Source organism: Somniosus microcephalus, chromosome 23 (assembly GCF_052327205.1).
Source record: "Somniosus microcephalus isolate GS21.2 chromosome 23, FLI_Smic_1.0, whole genome shotgun sequence".
Classification (NCBI taxonomy): domain Eukaryota; kingdom Metazoa; phylum Chordata; class Chondrichthyes; order Squaliformes; family Somniosidae; genus Somniosus; species Somniosus microcephalus.
In genome coordinates, this window is record NC_141009.1 from 1,153,705 (window position 1) to 1,169,606 (window position 15,902).

Sequence of the window (15,902 nt, forward strand, 5' to 3'; positions counted from 1 at the left end):
GCTGGTCCCTGTATTGGAGGGTTGAGGTGGGTTCTGCTGGTCCCTGTATTGGAGGGTTGAGGTGGGTTCTGCTGGACCCTGTATTGGAGGGTTGAGGTGGGTTCTACTGGTCCCTGTATTGGCAGGTTGAGGTGGGTTCTGCTGGTCCCTGTATTGGGGGGTTGAGGTGGGTTCTACTGGTCCCTGTATTGGGGGGTTGAGGTGGGTTCTGCTGGTCCCTGTATTGGGGGGTTGAGGTGGGTTCTACTGGTCCCTGTATTGGGGGGTTGAGGTGGGTTCTGCTGGTCCCTGTATTGGGGGGTTGAGGTGGGTTCTGCTGGTCCCTGTATTGGAGGGTTACAGCCCGGGTCTGTGTGAGAGCTTTTGATTGCGCTGATTTGGGAGAAGGAGTTGTAAATGATCGACTAAAACACACACACTTTCCGCCTGCTCCTGGCAGTTCGGGAACTCCTCTTATTCCAGTCAATCACAGTGACCGCTGATGCCTGGTGGGATTTTTCTCTGGCAGTGACTGTTTGCTGCAGGGAGTGTGTCGGAGCCGAGGGACAGGAGACTTTCTGCTCGCCGGGACATTTCCTGGAGTTTTATTGAAGACATAACTCTCACCGTGATGGCAGAATGAATAGTCAGGTAAGGCGGGTTTGTACGAGGAGGCGAGGAGGTGACCATTTCAAATCTCTGGAGTTGAGTTCAATGTTTTTCAGTGGAGTCTGACTGTTGTGTTGGGGGAGATGTCCCCCAGTGTCTCTATGGGCCAGGTTTGCTGTGTTTTGAGGGGATGGGGGGTCCGTGTGTGTTTTATTTGTCCTCTCTTGCAGCACTGAATGTTCTAGAAGTTTTTTTTGGTCACACTGTTTGTACTGATTGCTCAATCTAGACCTTAATGTGAAAGGCTGAGCTAGCAAAAGCTCCCAGCTGCTGTTTGCTGCACTGAGCTGTGTGGGGGAGAGCGGGCGGGGGGATGGGCTCCTCTCAGCACCAGCCCTCCGCACCACACACACTGCCTGAACTTTTAGTCTTTTCACATTTATTCAGAGAAAGCGCTCTCTGTCTTCCTGCTGTCCTCAGTTTAATGTCTGTAAATATCGCTCCTTATTTCTGTTAGTCATTTTTTTTAAAGGGAAAGTCTTTTTCTACATTAGTCTCACAGTTTTCACACTCATGGGAGAGGCGCAGAGAGAAAATCTCACCTTTTAAACAAAAAGCCCCATCCTGTAGACTTTAACTCTTTGTTTGCTAGCTGAGGTTTGACCCCTTGTTGCTCGTGCAGTGTCCAGCCTGTTTGCTGCTGGTTTTGGAGTTGGGTTGAACAGCTTGGAGAATGTTACCGTTCTTCCCAGACTGTCTGCAGAGCAAAGGTTTCTGTTTGTCGGCGGCGTTGGAAACATCGCTGAGTGTGACTGGCCACACTGAGCTTTGTAGTGTCTGCTCTCCTTGCCTGCAAGCACGCTGTAGATGTGGTGAAATATCACCGTCCGCGTTACGTGGCTTGGCGTGGCATTTACACCGTGTCTGATCGCAGCTCAGGAACATCACCGGGCGCTCCACACTGACTTACCAGGCTTTGCAGGGCAGTGAGTGCCATGTAGGCAATGGTGGGAGACGCTTGATGCACAGCAAGAGCCCACAGCAAGAGCCCACAGCAAGAGTGCACAGCAAGCGCCCGCAGCAAGAGCCCACAGCAAGAGCGCACAGCAAGAGCCCACAGCAAGAGCGCACAGCAAGAGCCCACCGCAAGAGTGCACCGCAAGAGCCCACAGCAAGAGTGCACAGCAAGAGCCCACAGCAAGAGTGCACAGCAAGAGCCCACTGCAAGAATGCACAGCAAGAGCCCGCAGCAAGAGCAAGAGCCCACAGCAAGAGCCCGCAGCAAGAGCCCGCAGCAAGAGCCCGCAGCAAGAGCGCTCAGCAAGAGCCCACAGCAAGAGCTCACCGCAAGAATGCACAGCAAGAGCCCACAGCAAGAGCCCACAGCTAGAGCGCACAGCTAGAGCGCACAGCTAGAGCGCACAGCTAGAGCGCACCGCAAGAGCCCACCGCAAGAGCCCACTGCAAGAATGCACAGCAAGAGCGCACAGCAAGAGCCCACAGCAAGAGCGCACAGCAAGAGCCCACCGCAAGAGCGCACAGCAAGAGTGCACAGCAAGAGCCCACAGCAAGAGCCCACAGCAAGAGCCCACAGCAAGAGCCCACAGCAAGAGCCCACAGCAAGAGCGCACAGCAAGAGCCCACATTACAACAGTGACTACACTTCAACAGTACTTCATTGGCTGTAAAGCGCTTTGGGACGTCCTGAGGTGGCGAAAGGTGCTGGAGAAATGCGAGACTTTCTTTTCAGTGAGATGACCAATGAATCTGTTATTTTTGGTGGTGTTGGTTGAGGGCGAGATGTTGGCCTCAGGACATTGGGGAGAGTTCCCTGCTCTTCCAGTAGCGCTATGGGATCTTTAACATCCACCTGGACAGTCAGATGGGGGCTCAAGCCCTGATTATAACCTAAACCGCCCAGCAGGAACTGGGAGTGTTCGGGTGAGATGCCTGTTTTACACAATGTCCGATATTACTCTGCGTTGAGTTCAATAAAGCAGAAAATCAGGCAGGGCTTGAAACGGGTCCCGGGCGGTTTAGTCACAATCAGGGCTTTCAGTCAATGTCTCATTTGAAAGTGTGTGCTTGTCTTGCACGGTTCTGTGTCTGGTGATAGTGACAGTGGTGGATAGGTTACATTGTTTTGACTTCATGGTGAATGATCACCTAACCTATTGTCCCCGGCAGTGTCTCTCTCAGTACTCAGAGCGAAGCTGAGCTGTGCTAAGAGTGCTGATGGACTCCTCTGCCGCCCCGTGTCCTAACTCGTACCCAGTCCCGTTCACCCTTCACCCCCTGTGCTCACTGCCCCGTGTCCTAACTCGCACCGAGCCCCATTCACCCATCACCCCCTGTGCTCGCTGGCCCGTGTCCTAACTCACACCCAGTTCCGTTCACCCATCACCCCCTGTGCTCACTGCCCTGTGTCCTAACTCACACCCAGTCCCGTTCACCCATCACCCCCTGTGCTCACTGCCCCGTGTCCTAACTCACACCCAGTCCCGTTCACCCATCACCCCCTGTGCTCACTGCCCCGTGTCCTAACTCACACCCAGTCCCGTTCACCCATCACCCCCTGTGCTCACTGCCCCGTGTCCTAACTCGCACCCAGCCCCGTTCACCCAACACCCCTGTGCTCACTGACCCATGTCCTAACTCACACCCAGACCCGTTCACCCATCACCCCCTGTGCTCACTGCCCCGTGTCCTAACTCGCACCCAGCCCCGTTCACCCAACACCCCTGTGCTCACTGACCCGTGTCCTAACTCACACCCAGTCCTGTTCACCCATCACCCCCTGTGCTCACTGCCCCGTGTCCTAACTCACACCCAGTCCCGTTCACCCATCACCCCCTGTGCTCACTGCCCCGTGTCCTAACTCACACCCAGTCCCGTTCACCCATCACCCCCTGTGCTCACTGCCCCGTGTCCTAACTCACACCCAGTCCCGTTCACCCATCACCCCCTGTGCTCACTGCCCCGTGTCCTAACTCGCACCCAGTCCCGTTCACCCATCACCCCCTGTGCTCACTGCCCCGTGTCCTAACTCACACGCAGTCCTGTTCACCCATCACCCCCTGTGCTCACTGCCCCGTGTCCTAACTCACACCCAGTCCCGTTCACCCATCACCCCCTGTGCTCACTGCCCCATGTCCTAACTCACACCCAGTCCCGTTCACCCATCACCCCCTGTGCTCACTGCCCCGTGTCCTAACTCGCACCCAGCCCCGTTCACCCAATGCCCCTGTGCTCACTGACCCGTGTCCTAACTCACACCCAGTCCCGTTCACCCATCACCCCCTGTGCTCACTGCCTCGTGTCCGAACTCACACCCAGTCCCGTTCACCCATCACCCCCTGTGCTCACTGCCCCGTGTCCTAACTCACACCCAGTCCCGTTCACCCATCACCCCCTGTGCTCACTGCCCCGGGTCCTAACTCACACCCAGTCCTGTTCACCCATCACCCCCTGTGCTCACTGCCCCGTGTCCTAACTCACACCCAGTCCCGTTCACCCATCACCCCCTGTGCTCACTGCCCCGTGTCCTAACGCACACCCAGTCCCGTTCACCCATCACCCCCTGTGCTCACTGCCCCGTGTCCTAACTCGCACCCAGTCCCGTTCACCCATCACCCCCTGTGCTCACTGCCCCGTGTCCTAACTCACACCCAGTCCCGTTCACCCATTATCCCCTGTGCTCACTGCCCCGTGTCCTAACTCACACCCAGTCCCGTTCACCCATCACCCCCTGTGCTCACTGCCCCGTGTCCTAACTCGCACCGAGTCCCGTTCACCCATCACCCCCTGTGCTCACTGCCCCGTGTCCTAACTCACACCCAGTCCCGTTCACCCATCACCCCCTGTGCTCACTGCCCCGTGTCCTAACTCACACCCAGTCCCGTTCACCCATCACCCCCTGTGCTCACTGCCCCGTGTCCTAACTCACACCCAGTCCCGTTCACCCATCACCCCCTGTGCTCACTGCCCCATGTCCTAACTCGCTCCCAGTCCCGTTCACCCATCGCCCCCTGTGCTCACTGCCCCGTGTCCTAACTCACACCCAGTCCCGTTCACCCATCACCCCCTGTGCTCACTGCCCCGTGTCCTAACTCACACCCAGTCCCGTTCACCCATCACCCCCTGTGCTCACTGCCCCGTGTCCTAACTCGCACCCAGTCCCGTTCACCCATCACCCCCTGTGCTCACTGCCCCGTGTCCTAACTGACACCCAGTCCCGTTCACCCATCACCCCCTGTGCTCACTGCCCCGTGTTCTAACTCGCACCCAGTCCCGTTCACCCATCACCCCCTGTGCTCACTGCCCCGTGTCCTAACTCACACCCATTCCCGTTCACCCATCACCCCCTGTGCTCACTGCCCCGTGTCCTAACTCACACCCAGTCCCGTTCACCCATCACCCCCTGTGCTCACTGCCCCGTGTCCTAACTCACACCCAGTCCCGTTCACCCATCACCCCCTGTGCTCACTGCCCCGTGTCCTAACTCACACCCATTCCCGTTCACCCATCACCCCCTGTGCTCACTGCCCCGTGTCCTAACTCACACCCAGTCCCGTTCACCCAACACCCCTGTGCTCACTGCCCCGTGTCCTAACTCGCACCCAGTCCCGTTCACCCATCACCCCCTGTGCTCACTGCCCTGTGTCCTAACTCACACCCAGTCCCGTTCACCCATCACCCCCTGTGCTCACTGACCTACATTGGCTCCCGGCCCGGCAACGCCTCGATTTCAAAATTCTCATCCATGATTTCCAATCACTCCATGTCCCTCATCCTCTCCCTTCCTCTGTAACCTCCTCCAGCCCCACAACCAATCTTGCTTGTCATTTGATGTTTGGGTGTGCTGGCACTTTAACTGGCTCAGCAGCCCATTCCATTTTTTGCGCCTGTGCGGGTTTACTTTGTTTATAAAGCCGGTGAGCAGCTTGCGCGGGACCTCCAGACCGCGGCTCGGCCGCGGAGCTTAACAGGAACGTTGCCCACAACCCCCGGAGATATCTGCGCTCCTCCAATTCTGGCCTCTTGCCCATCGCTCCACCATTGGTGGCTGTGCCTTCAGCTGCCTGGGCCCCGAGCTCTGGAATTCCCTCCCTAAACCTCTCCGCCTCTCCTCCTTTAAGACGCTCCTTAAACCCGACCTCTTTGACCAAGCTTTTGGTCACCTGTCCTAATATCTCTTCATGTGGCTCAGTGTCAAATTTATGTCTGATAACGCTTCTGTGAAGCACCCTGGGACGTTTTACTACTTTGACAGTGCTATATAAATGCACGTTGTTGTTGTTGATAGACCTGACCCGGCCTCCTGTGAACCAGCTGGGCACAGGCCACACAGCGATACACTGGCCAAGTGGCCATTCTCCATGTGTGAGCCCAGAGAGTGAGCGTCGGCATGATACTCACCTGAGGGATGTCCCTGTCAGGCTTGCTCATGTCTATACCACAAAACCACCCTGTGAAAGAGCAAAACAGACAACATCAGATAATTCGCTCCAACTACACCTCTCCACGTTTCCATTGCAATGACATCCGAATCAGATGGGTGGGTAACGGACAAGTTACACCCGTACCCCAGTGAGAGTCAGTGTCTGTGGAACCCGTACCCCAGTGAGAGTCAGTGTCTGTGGAACCCGTACCCCAGTGAGAGTCAGTGTCTGTGGAACCCGTACCCCAGTGAGAGTCAGTGTCTGTGGAACCCGTACCCCAGTGAGAGTCAGTGTCTGTGGAACCCGTACCCCAGTGAGAGTCAGTGTCTGTGGAACCCGTACCCCAGTGAGAGTCAGTGTCTGTGGAACCCGTACCCCAGTGAGAGTCAGTGTCTGTGGAACCCGTACCCAAGTGAGAGTCAGTGTCTGTGGAACCCGTACCCCAGTGAGAGTCAGTGTCTGTGGAACTCGAGGAACAGCACCTCATCTTCCGATTAGGCACTCTGCAGCCTTCCGGTCTCAATATCGAGTTCAACAATTTCAGATCATAACCTCGGCCCCTATTTCATTTTTACTTATATTTTTCCACTCCTTTCCTCCCCCCCAACTTTCCTTTTGTTTCTCTCTCACACCTGGCAGCTATCTTTTGCCCTGCCAGTACACTTTACACCTAATCCCAGCATATTACCATCTCGTCTAGCTTCTAATCTCTTTTACTTCTTTTGGTTCTTTTATTCTTTTGTCCGATCGCAGCCCTGCCTTCGATCTAGTTCCTTTTCTCTCCAGTTTTGAAGAAGGGTCAAACCCGAAACGTCAACTCAAATTTCTCTCCACGGATGTTGCCTGACCTGCTGAGTTTTTCCAGCATTTTCTGTTGTTATTTCGGATTTCCAACATCTGCAGTATTTTGCTATCGTTCTGTGGAACCCGTACCCCAGTGAGAGTCAGTGTCTGTGGAACCCGTACCCCAGAGAGAGTCAGTGTCTGTGGAACCCGTACCCCAGTGAGAGCCAGTGTCTGTGGAACCCGTACCCCAGTGAGAGTCAATGTCTGTGGAACCCGTACCCTAGTGAGAGTCAGTGTCTGTGGAACCCGTACCCAAGTGAGAGTCAGTGTCTGTGGAACCCTTACCCCAGTGAGAGTCAGTGACTGTGGAACCCGTACCCCAGTGAGAGTCAGTGTCTGTGGAACCTGTACCCCAGTGAGAGTCAGTGTCTGTGGAACCCGTACCCCAGTGAGAGTCAGTGTCTGTGGAACCCGTACCCAAGTGAGAGTCAGTGTCTGTGGAACCCGTACCCCAGTGAGAGTCAGTGACTGTGGAACCCGTACCCCAGTGAGAGTCAGTGTCTGTGGAACCCGTACCCCAGTGAGAGTCAGTGTCTGTGGAACCCGTACCCCAGTGAGAGTCAGTGTCTGTGGAACCCGTACCCAAGTGAGAGTCAGTGTCTATGGAACCCGTACCCCAGTGAGAGTCAGTGTCTGTGGAACCCGTACCCAAGTGAGAGTCAGTGTCTATGGAACCCGTACCCCAGTGAGAATCAATGTCTGTGGAACCCGTACCCCAGTGAGAGTCAGTGTGTGTGGAACCCGTACCCCAGTGAGAGTCAGTGTGTGTGGAACCTGTACCCCAGTGAGAGTCAGTGTCTGTGGAACCTGTACCCCAGTGAGAGTCAGTGTCTGTGGAACCCGTACCCCAGTGAGAGTCAGTGTGTGGAACCCGTACCCCAGTGAGAGTCAGTGTCTGTGGAACCCGTACCCCAGTGAGAGTCAGTGTCTGTGGAACCCGTACCCCAGTGAGAGTCAGTGTGTGTGGAACCCGTACCCCAGTGAGAGTCAGTGTCTGTGGAACCAGTACCCCAGTGAGAGTCAGTGTCTGTGGAACCCGTACCCCAGTGAGAGTCAGTGTCTGTGGAACCCGTACCCCAGTGAGAATCAGTGTCTGTGGAACCCGTACCCCAGTGAGCGTCAGTGTCTGTGGAACCCGTACCCCAGTGAGAGTCAGTGCCAGTGGAACCCGTACCCCAGTGAGAGTCAGTGTCTGTGGAACCCGTACCCCAGTGAGAGTCAGTGTCTGTGGAACCCGTACCCCAGTGAGAGTCAGTGCCTGTGAGACCCGTACCCCAGTGAGTATAAGTGTTTGTGGAACCCGTACCCAAGTGAGAGTCAGTGTCTGTGGAACCCGTACCCCAGTGAGAGTCAGTGTCTGTGGAACCCGTACCCCAGTGAGAATCAGTGTCTGTGGAACCCGTACCCCAGTGAGAGTCAGTGTCTGTGGAACCCGTACCCCAGTGAGAGTCACTATGTGGACCCCCTACCCCAGTGAGAGTCACTGTATGTGGAACCCGTACCCCAGTGAGAGTCGGTGTCAATTGAACCCGTACCCCAGTGAGAGTCAGTGTTTGTGGAACCTGTACCCCAGTGAGAGTCAGTGTCTGTGGAACCCTACCCCAGTGAGAATCAGTGTCTGTGGAACCCGTACCCCAGTGAGAGTCAGTGTCTGTGGCATCCTTACCCCCGTGAGAGTCACTGCATGTGGAACCCGTACCCCAGTGAGAGTCAGTGTCTGTCGAACCCGTACCCGAGTGAGAGTCAGTGTGTGTGGAACCCATACCCCAGAGAGAGTCAGTTTATGTGGAACCCATACCCCAGTGAGAGTCCGTGTCTGTGGAACCCGTACCCGAGTGAGAGTCAGTGTCTGTGGAACTCGTAACCCAGTGAGAATCAGTGTGTGGAACTGGTACCCCAGTGAGATTCCCTGTGTGTGGAACCTGTACCCGAGTGAGAGTCAGTGTCTGTGAAACCCGTACCCCAGTGAGCACAGTGTCTGTGGAACTCGTACCCCAGTGAGAGTCAGTGCCTGTGGAACCCGTACCCAGTGAGAGTCAGTGTCTGCGGAAACCGTTCCCCAGTGAGTGTCACTGTCTGTGGAAACCATACCCCAGTGAGTATAAGTTTCTGTGGAACCTGTACCCCAGTGAGAGTCAGTGTCTGTAGAACCCATACCCGAGTGAGAGTCAGTGTCTGTGGAACCCGTACCCCAGTGAGAGTCAGTGTCTGTGGAACCCGTACCCCAGTGAGAGTCACTGTATGTGGACCCCGTACCCCAGTGAGAGTCAGTGTCTGTGGAACACGTACCCCAGTGAGAGTCAGTGTCTGTGGAACCCGTAACTCAGTGAGAGTCAGTGTCTGTGGAACCCGTACCCCAGTGAGAGTCAGTGTCTGTGGAACCCGTACCCCAGTGAGAGTCAGTGTCTGTGGAACCCGTACCCCAGTGAGAGTCAGTGTCTGTGGAACCCGTACCCCAGTGAGAGTCAGTGTCTGTGGAACCCGTACCCCAGTGAGAGACAGTGTCTGTGGAACCCGTACCCCAATGAGAGTCAGTGTCTTTAGAACCCGTACCCCAGTGAGAGTCAGTGTCTGTGGAACCTGTACCCCAGTGAGACTGAGTGCCCGTGATAAGAAACGATATACTTGCCATTGAGGGAGTGCAGCAAAGGTTCACCAGACTGACTCCTGTGGTGACAGGACTGTCGTATGAGGAGAGATTGGGTCGACTAGGCCTGTATTCACTAGAGTTTCGAAGAATGGCAGGGGATCTCATTGAAATGTATAAAATTCTGACAGGGCTAGACAGACTGGATGCAGGGAATATGGTTCTCCTGGCTGGGGGGTCTAGAACGAGGGGTCACAGTCTCAGGATACGGGGTGGGACATTTGGGACTGAGATGAGGAGAAATTTCTTCACTCAGAGGGTGGTGAATCTTTGGAATTCTCTACTACAGAAGGCTGTGGAGGCCAAGTCACTGAATATATTTAAGAACGAGATAGATAGATGTTTGGACACGAAAGGCATCAAGGGGTATGGGGAGAGAGCGGGAATATGGTATTGAGATAGAGGATCAGCCATGATCACATTGAATGGCGGAGCAGGCTCGAAGGGCCGCATGGCCGACTCCTGCTCGTATTTTTTTATGCTTCTATGTTTGTATGAAACCGTACCCCAGTGAGAGCCAGTGTGTGTGGAACCCGTACCCCAGTGAGAGTCAGTGTCTGTGGAACCCGTACCCCAGTGAGAGTCATTGTCTGTGGAACCCGTACCCCAGTGAGAGTCAGTGCCTGTGGAACCCGTACCCCAGTGAGAGTCAGTGTCTCTGGAACCCGTACCCCAGTGAGAGTCAGTGTGTGTGGAACCCATACCCCAGTGAGAGTCAGTGTGTGTGGAACCCGTACCCCAGTGAGAGTCAGTGTGTGTGGAACCCGTACCCCAGTGAGAGTCAGTGTGTGTGGAACCCGTACCCCAGTGAGAGTCAGTGTCTGTGGAACCCATACCCCAGTGAGAGTCAGTGTCTGTGGAACCCGTACCCCAGTGAGAGTCAGTTTCTGTGGAACCCGTACTCCAGTGAGAGTCAGTGCCTGTGGAACCCGTACCCCAGTGAGAGTCAGTGTCTGTGGAACCCGTACCCCAGTGAGAGTCAGTGCCTGTGGAACCCGTACCCCAGTGAGAGTCAGTGTCTGTGGAACCCGTACCCCAGTGAGAGTCAGTGTCTGTGGAACCCGTACCCCAGTGAGAGTCAGTGTGTGTGGAACCTGTACCCCAGTGAGAGTCAGTGTGTGTGGAACCCGTACCCCAGTGAGAGTCAGTGTCTGTGGAACCCGTACCCCAGTGAGAGTCAGTGTGTGTGGAACCCGTACCCCAGTGAGAGTCAGTGTGTGTGGAACCCGTACCCCAGTGAGAGTCAGTGTCTGTGGAACCCGTACCCCAGTGAGAGTCAGTGTCTGTGGAACCCGTACCCCAGTGAGAGTCAGTGTCTGTGGAACCCGTACCCGAGTGAGAATCAGTGTCTGTAGAACCCGTACCCCAGTGAGAGTCAGTGTCTGTGGAACCCATACCCCAGTGAGAGTCAGTGCCTTCAGGAGAGGAGGAAGTTGAAGAATGATGAAATGGAAATTTAGAGAATGAATGAAAGAGGAAGGAGGTCGGAGTTGATGGGGTTGGTGAAGAGCTGAGCAAGGATAAACAAGGACTGGGAGTCAGTCATTAAAGCTAGTCAGGGCTGCCTTTTCCTCTTGTTTTCAATAAATCTACAGTGGGATCTGCAGCCCACGCCTGCCCTGTCACATGGTGCTGACTGGTGACCCAGATTTTCAGTTACTGCATCATTGTGGGATGTGCATCTCTCGAAGAATTTACAAAAGCTTTTATAGGAATCACCAGTGAAACCAAAGCTCGCTTTATCACTTTTCCCCTCTCCCCCGGGTTTAAATGTTAAAATGTTCCCCTCAGCAGTAATGGATGTTTGGAAAGGCATTCACACTTACCATGTCTACTGCGCTTTATTGTAAAGTTTCCAAGTGCGCTGACTCGAGCGCCAGGGATCTTGGAGTGGAAGCTGACCTCTTGTGCTGCGTGCCATTGACTTGCTGCTTTGTAAGGACCAGGCAAACTGCATTCCCGAGCCACCAACTCCATCCCTCTCCCCGGCCACTGCCTCAGGCTGAACCAGACCATTCGCATCCTTGGCTTCCCTGAGCTGAGCTTCCGACTCCAAATCCTCTCCGTCACCAAAACTGCCAACTACCACCTCCGTAATGTCGCCCATTTCGTCCCCTTGCCTCAGCTCATCTGCTGCTGAAACCCTCATCCATACCTTTGTTTCCTCCAGACTCGACTATTCCAACACTCTCCTTTTCCAGACTCCTATCTTGCATCCTCCGTAAACTCCAACTCATCTAAACCTCTGCTGCACGTGTCCTAACTCACACCCAGCCCCGTTCACCCATCACCCCCTGTGCTCACTGCCCCGTGTCCTAACTCACACCGAGTCCCGTTCACCCATCACCCCCTGTGCTCACTGCCCCGTGTCCTAACTCACACCCAGTCCCGTTCACCCATCACCCCCTGTGCTCACTGCCCCGTGTCCTAACTCACACCCAGTCCCGTTCACCCATCACCCCCTGTGCTCACTGCCCCGTGTCCTAACTCACACCCAGCCCCGTTCACCCATCACCCCCTGTGCTCACTGCCCCGTGTCCTAACTCACACCCAGTCCCGTTCACCCATCACCCCCTGTGCTCACTGCCCCGTGTCCTAACTCACACCCAGTCCCGTTCACCCATCACCCCCTGTGCTCACTGCCCCGTGTCCTAACTCACACCCAGTCCCGTTCACCCATCACCCCCTGTGCTCACTGCCCCGTGTCCTAACTCACACCCAGCCCCATTCACCCATCACCCCCTGTGCTCACTGCCCCGTGTCCTAACTGACACCCAGTCCCGTTCACCCATCACCCCCTGTGCTCGCTGCCCCGTGTCCTAACTGACACCCAGCCCCGTTCACCCATCACCCCCTGTGCTCACTGCCCCGTGTCCTAACTCACACCCAGTCCCGTTCACCCATCACCCCCTGTGCTCACTGCCCCGTGTCCTAACTCACACCCAGTCCCGTTCACCCATCACCCCCTGTGCTCACTGCCCCGTGTCCTAACTCACACCCAGTCCCGTTCACCCATCACCCCCTGTGCTCACTGCCCCGTGTCCTAACTCACACCCAGCCCCGTTCACCCATCACCCCCTGTGCTCACTGCCCCGTGTCCTAACTCACACCAAGTCCCGTTCACCCATCACCCCCTGTGCTCACTGCCCTGTGTCGTAACTCACACCCAGTCCCGTTCCCCCATCACCCCCTGTGCTCACTGCCCCGTGTCCTAACTCACACCCAGTCCCGTTCACCCATCACCCCCTGTGCTCACTGCCCCGTGTCCTAACTCACACCCAGCCCCGTTCACCCATCACCCCCTGTGCTCACTGCCCCGTGTCCTAACTCACACCCAGTCCCGTTCACCCCTCACCCCCTGTGCTCACTGCCCCGTGTCCTAACTCACACCCAGTCCCGTTCACCCATCACCCCCTGTGCTCACTGCCCCATGTCCTAACTCACACCCAGTCCCGTTCACCCATCACCCCCTGTGCTGACTGCCCCGTGTCCTAACTCACACCCAGTCCCATTCACCCATCACCCCCTGTGCTCGCTGCCCGTGTCCTAACTCGCACGAAGTCCCATTCACCCATCACCCCCTGTGCTCACTGCCCCGTGCCCTAACTCGCACCCAGTCCCGTTCACCCATCACCCCCTGTGCTCACTGCCCCGTGTCCTAACTCACACCCAGTCCCATTCACCCATTGTAATGATATCAGCAAATAGTGATGGTATTTGCCTGTTTGATTATGATGCCTTACCAGCATAGTTGCCTGATTGATTACTTATGCCTGACCAGCAGAGGGCATGTGACAGAGACAAGCAGTTTAGTTTTATTTTCGTTTTAGAGGGATCTCTAGCATGGTGTCTCCTGTAATGCTGTTTAACTGAGTTGGACATACTTTAGATTAAACGACATTCTCTTTCATAAATGTCTCGTCATTGAACCCACAAAGAAATCAATACATGGTGTCAGAAGTGATTGAAAGAGATGAAGAGGAAAAATCTGAAGTTAAATCAGCTCTCCACATTTTAGCAAGCCAAAAAGAACATCGTTACTTACCATTGGAGAATAGCTAACGAAGTGAAAAAATGGAAGGTTTACACCCACCGGCGAAGCTTCAGTTGACAGGTAATGTGGATGAAAATTGGAGGAGATTCAAACAACGTTTGGAGTTGTATTTCGCGGCAATCGGAGCTGACGAGAAAAGTGATAAAATGAAAGTGTCAATGTTCTTACATGTCGTGGGTGATGCAGCGCTGGAGGTGTATAATAACTTCACATTCGCTGCTGATGGAGACAAAATGAAGCTGGATAAAATAATGGATCAGTTTGAGGCCTACTGCATACCTGAACGTAACGTGACGTTTGAGAGGCACAGATTTTTCACATGTGTACAGAAAACGGGAGAGACTATTGATCAGTATGTGACTGAACTGAGAAACCGAAGCAAAACATGTGAATTTGGGGGACTGACAGACTCGCTGATAAAAGACAGACTGGTGTGTGGTATTCCAGATAATGGTCTAAGGGAAAGACTGCTAAGAGAGCAAAATCTAGACCTGGGAAAAGCCATAGCACTGTGTAGGGCTAGAGACTGTGAAGTCGCAGGCAAAGGAGCTGTTCAGTGACAGTAGCTGCAACGTGGATGCAGTGAGAAAGAACGGACACAAACCGTTTAACAAAAAGAGCGCCAATGTGAAAAAAGAGGCGTGGCCAGCGAACAAAAATGAAAGGGACAATTGAAAGTCATGTAGTCGATGCGGTACACAGCATACACCAAAAAAGTGTCCAGCATATGGTAAAACATGCAATAGTTGCAACAAAAACAACCATTATGCCCGTTGCTGTAAGAACCAAGCGCAACAAAGCAAGGTCCATGCAGTAGATGAAAGCGAGATAGAGGAGTTCAATGTAGATGTTGTGTCTGAAAACAAAGAAGAAAAAAGAGACTGGATGTTGACACTAAAAGTGAATGACATACACATTCCATTTAAATTGGATACTGGAGCACAAGTTAATGTGATATCAGAGACTGATTTTAAGAAAATTAGACCCAGACCAAAGATACATGGAATAAAAGTGAAAGTGACAGGATACTCAGGTACTAATATACCAGTGAAAGGAAGATGCATTGTCAAAGTGACACACAAGGACAGAGAGCACACGCTAGCATTAATTGTGGTGCCAAAGGATGTGCAAGCCATACTAGGTTTAAAAGCCTGTGAGAGACTGAACCTGGTAAAGAGAGTCCTCGTTGTGGAAAGCGAAGGAGAGACAGTCTATGATGAACTCATGAAAGAGTACAATGACCTATTTCAGGGTCTAGGCTGCCTTCCAGGAGAACACACGATCAGAGTAGATAAAAGTATGCCAACAGTCATACATCCATGCAGAAAAGTTCCGTTTGCTCTTCAAAAGCAACTGAAGGCAGAGTTGGACAGGATGGAAAACCTGAACGTGATTCAGAAGATAGATGAGCCAACTGAGTGGGTGAGTTCCCTCGTCATTGTGGACAAAAAGAATGGAAAGCTCAGAATTTGCCTGGATCCAAGAGATCTAAACAGAGCAATAGAGAGCACTTCAAGCTTCCTACACGTGAGGAAATCATGGCACAGTTTGCAAATGCAAAGTATTTCAGCAAGTTAGATGCATCATCAGGATTTTGGCAGATGAAACTGGACGAAGCAAGTTCAAGACTGTGCACGTTCAACAGTCCATTTGGCAGATACAGATTCCTAAGGTTACCATTTGGCATTGCCTCAGCTCCTGAAGTGTATCACAAAACTATCCATATGATCTATGAGCATCTGGAGGGAGTTGATACATCAATGGATGACATCATAGTATGGGGAACCACGAGAACTGAGCATGACGAGAGACTGAAAAATGTGCTGGAAGCAACAAGGAAAACAAACCTGAAGCTGAATAGAGAGAAATGCCAGCTCGGGGTGACAGAACTGACATTCGTGGGAGATATCCTTAGCAGTGAGGGCATCAGACCAGATCCCAGAAAGGTGTCCGCCATTGAGAATATGCCAAAGCCACAATGCAAAAAGGACGTGCAGAGGTTTAATGGAATGATCAACTACATGGGTAAATTCATATCCAACCTCTCAGAAAAGATGGCGCCACTGAGACGACTAACTGAAAAGAACATAGTATGGGAATGGAATCATGAGCATGAGAAGTCATGGAGCGATCTAAAGAAACTGCTCACAGAGGAACCAGTTCTGAGGTTTTATGACCCAGCGAGACCCATCAAGATATCATCAGATGCATCACAGAGTGGGCTCGGAGCCGTTCTTCTGCAAAAATATGACTACTGGCAACCTATTGCATATGCATCGCGCTCAATGACAGACACGGAGATGCGATATGCTCAAATAGAAAAGGA

General features: G+C 53.6%; 1 protein-coding gene across 5 annotated transcripts in view; it reads left to right on the plus strand.

The window, feature by feature from the left end:
- The first annotated feature begins 461 nt into the window (after nt 1-461).
- The window catches only part of LOC147101529 (retinoic acid receptor RXR-alpha-A), a 209,526-nt gene continuing 194,085 nt past the window's right edge, over nt 462-15,902 (plus strand). For 2 of the 5 annotated variants that reach the window (XM_085965195.1, XM_085965194.1), the window contains exon 1: nt 462-630. The gene's annotated coding sequence lies outside the window, so the exon portion shown is untranslated. The remainder of the gene's footprint in view (nt 631-15,902) is intronic. The other 3 variants (XM_085965196.1, XM_085965191.1, XM_085965193.1) reach the window with 2 other exon arrangements.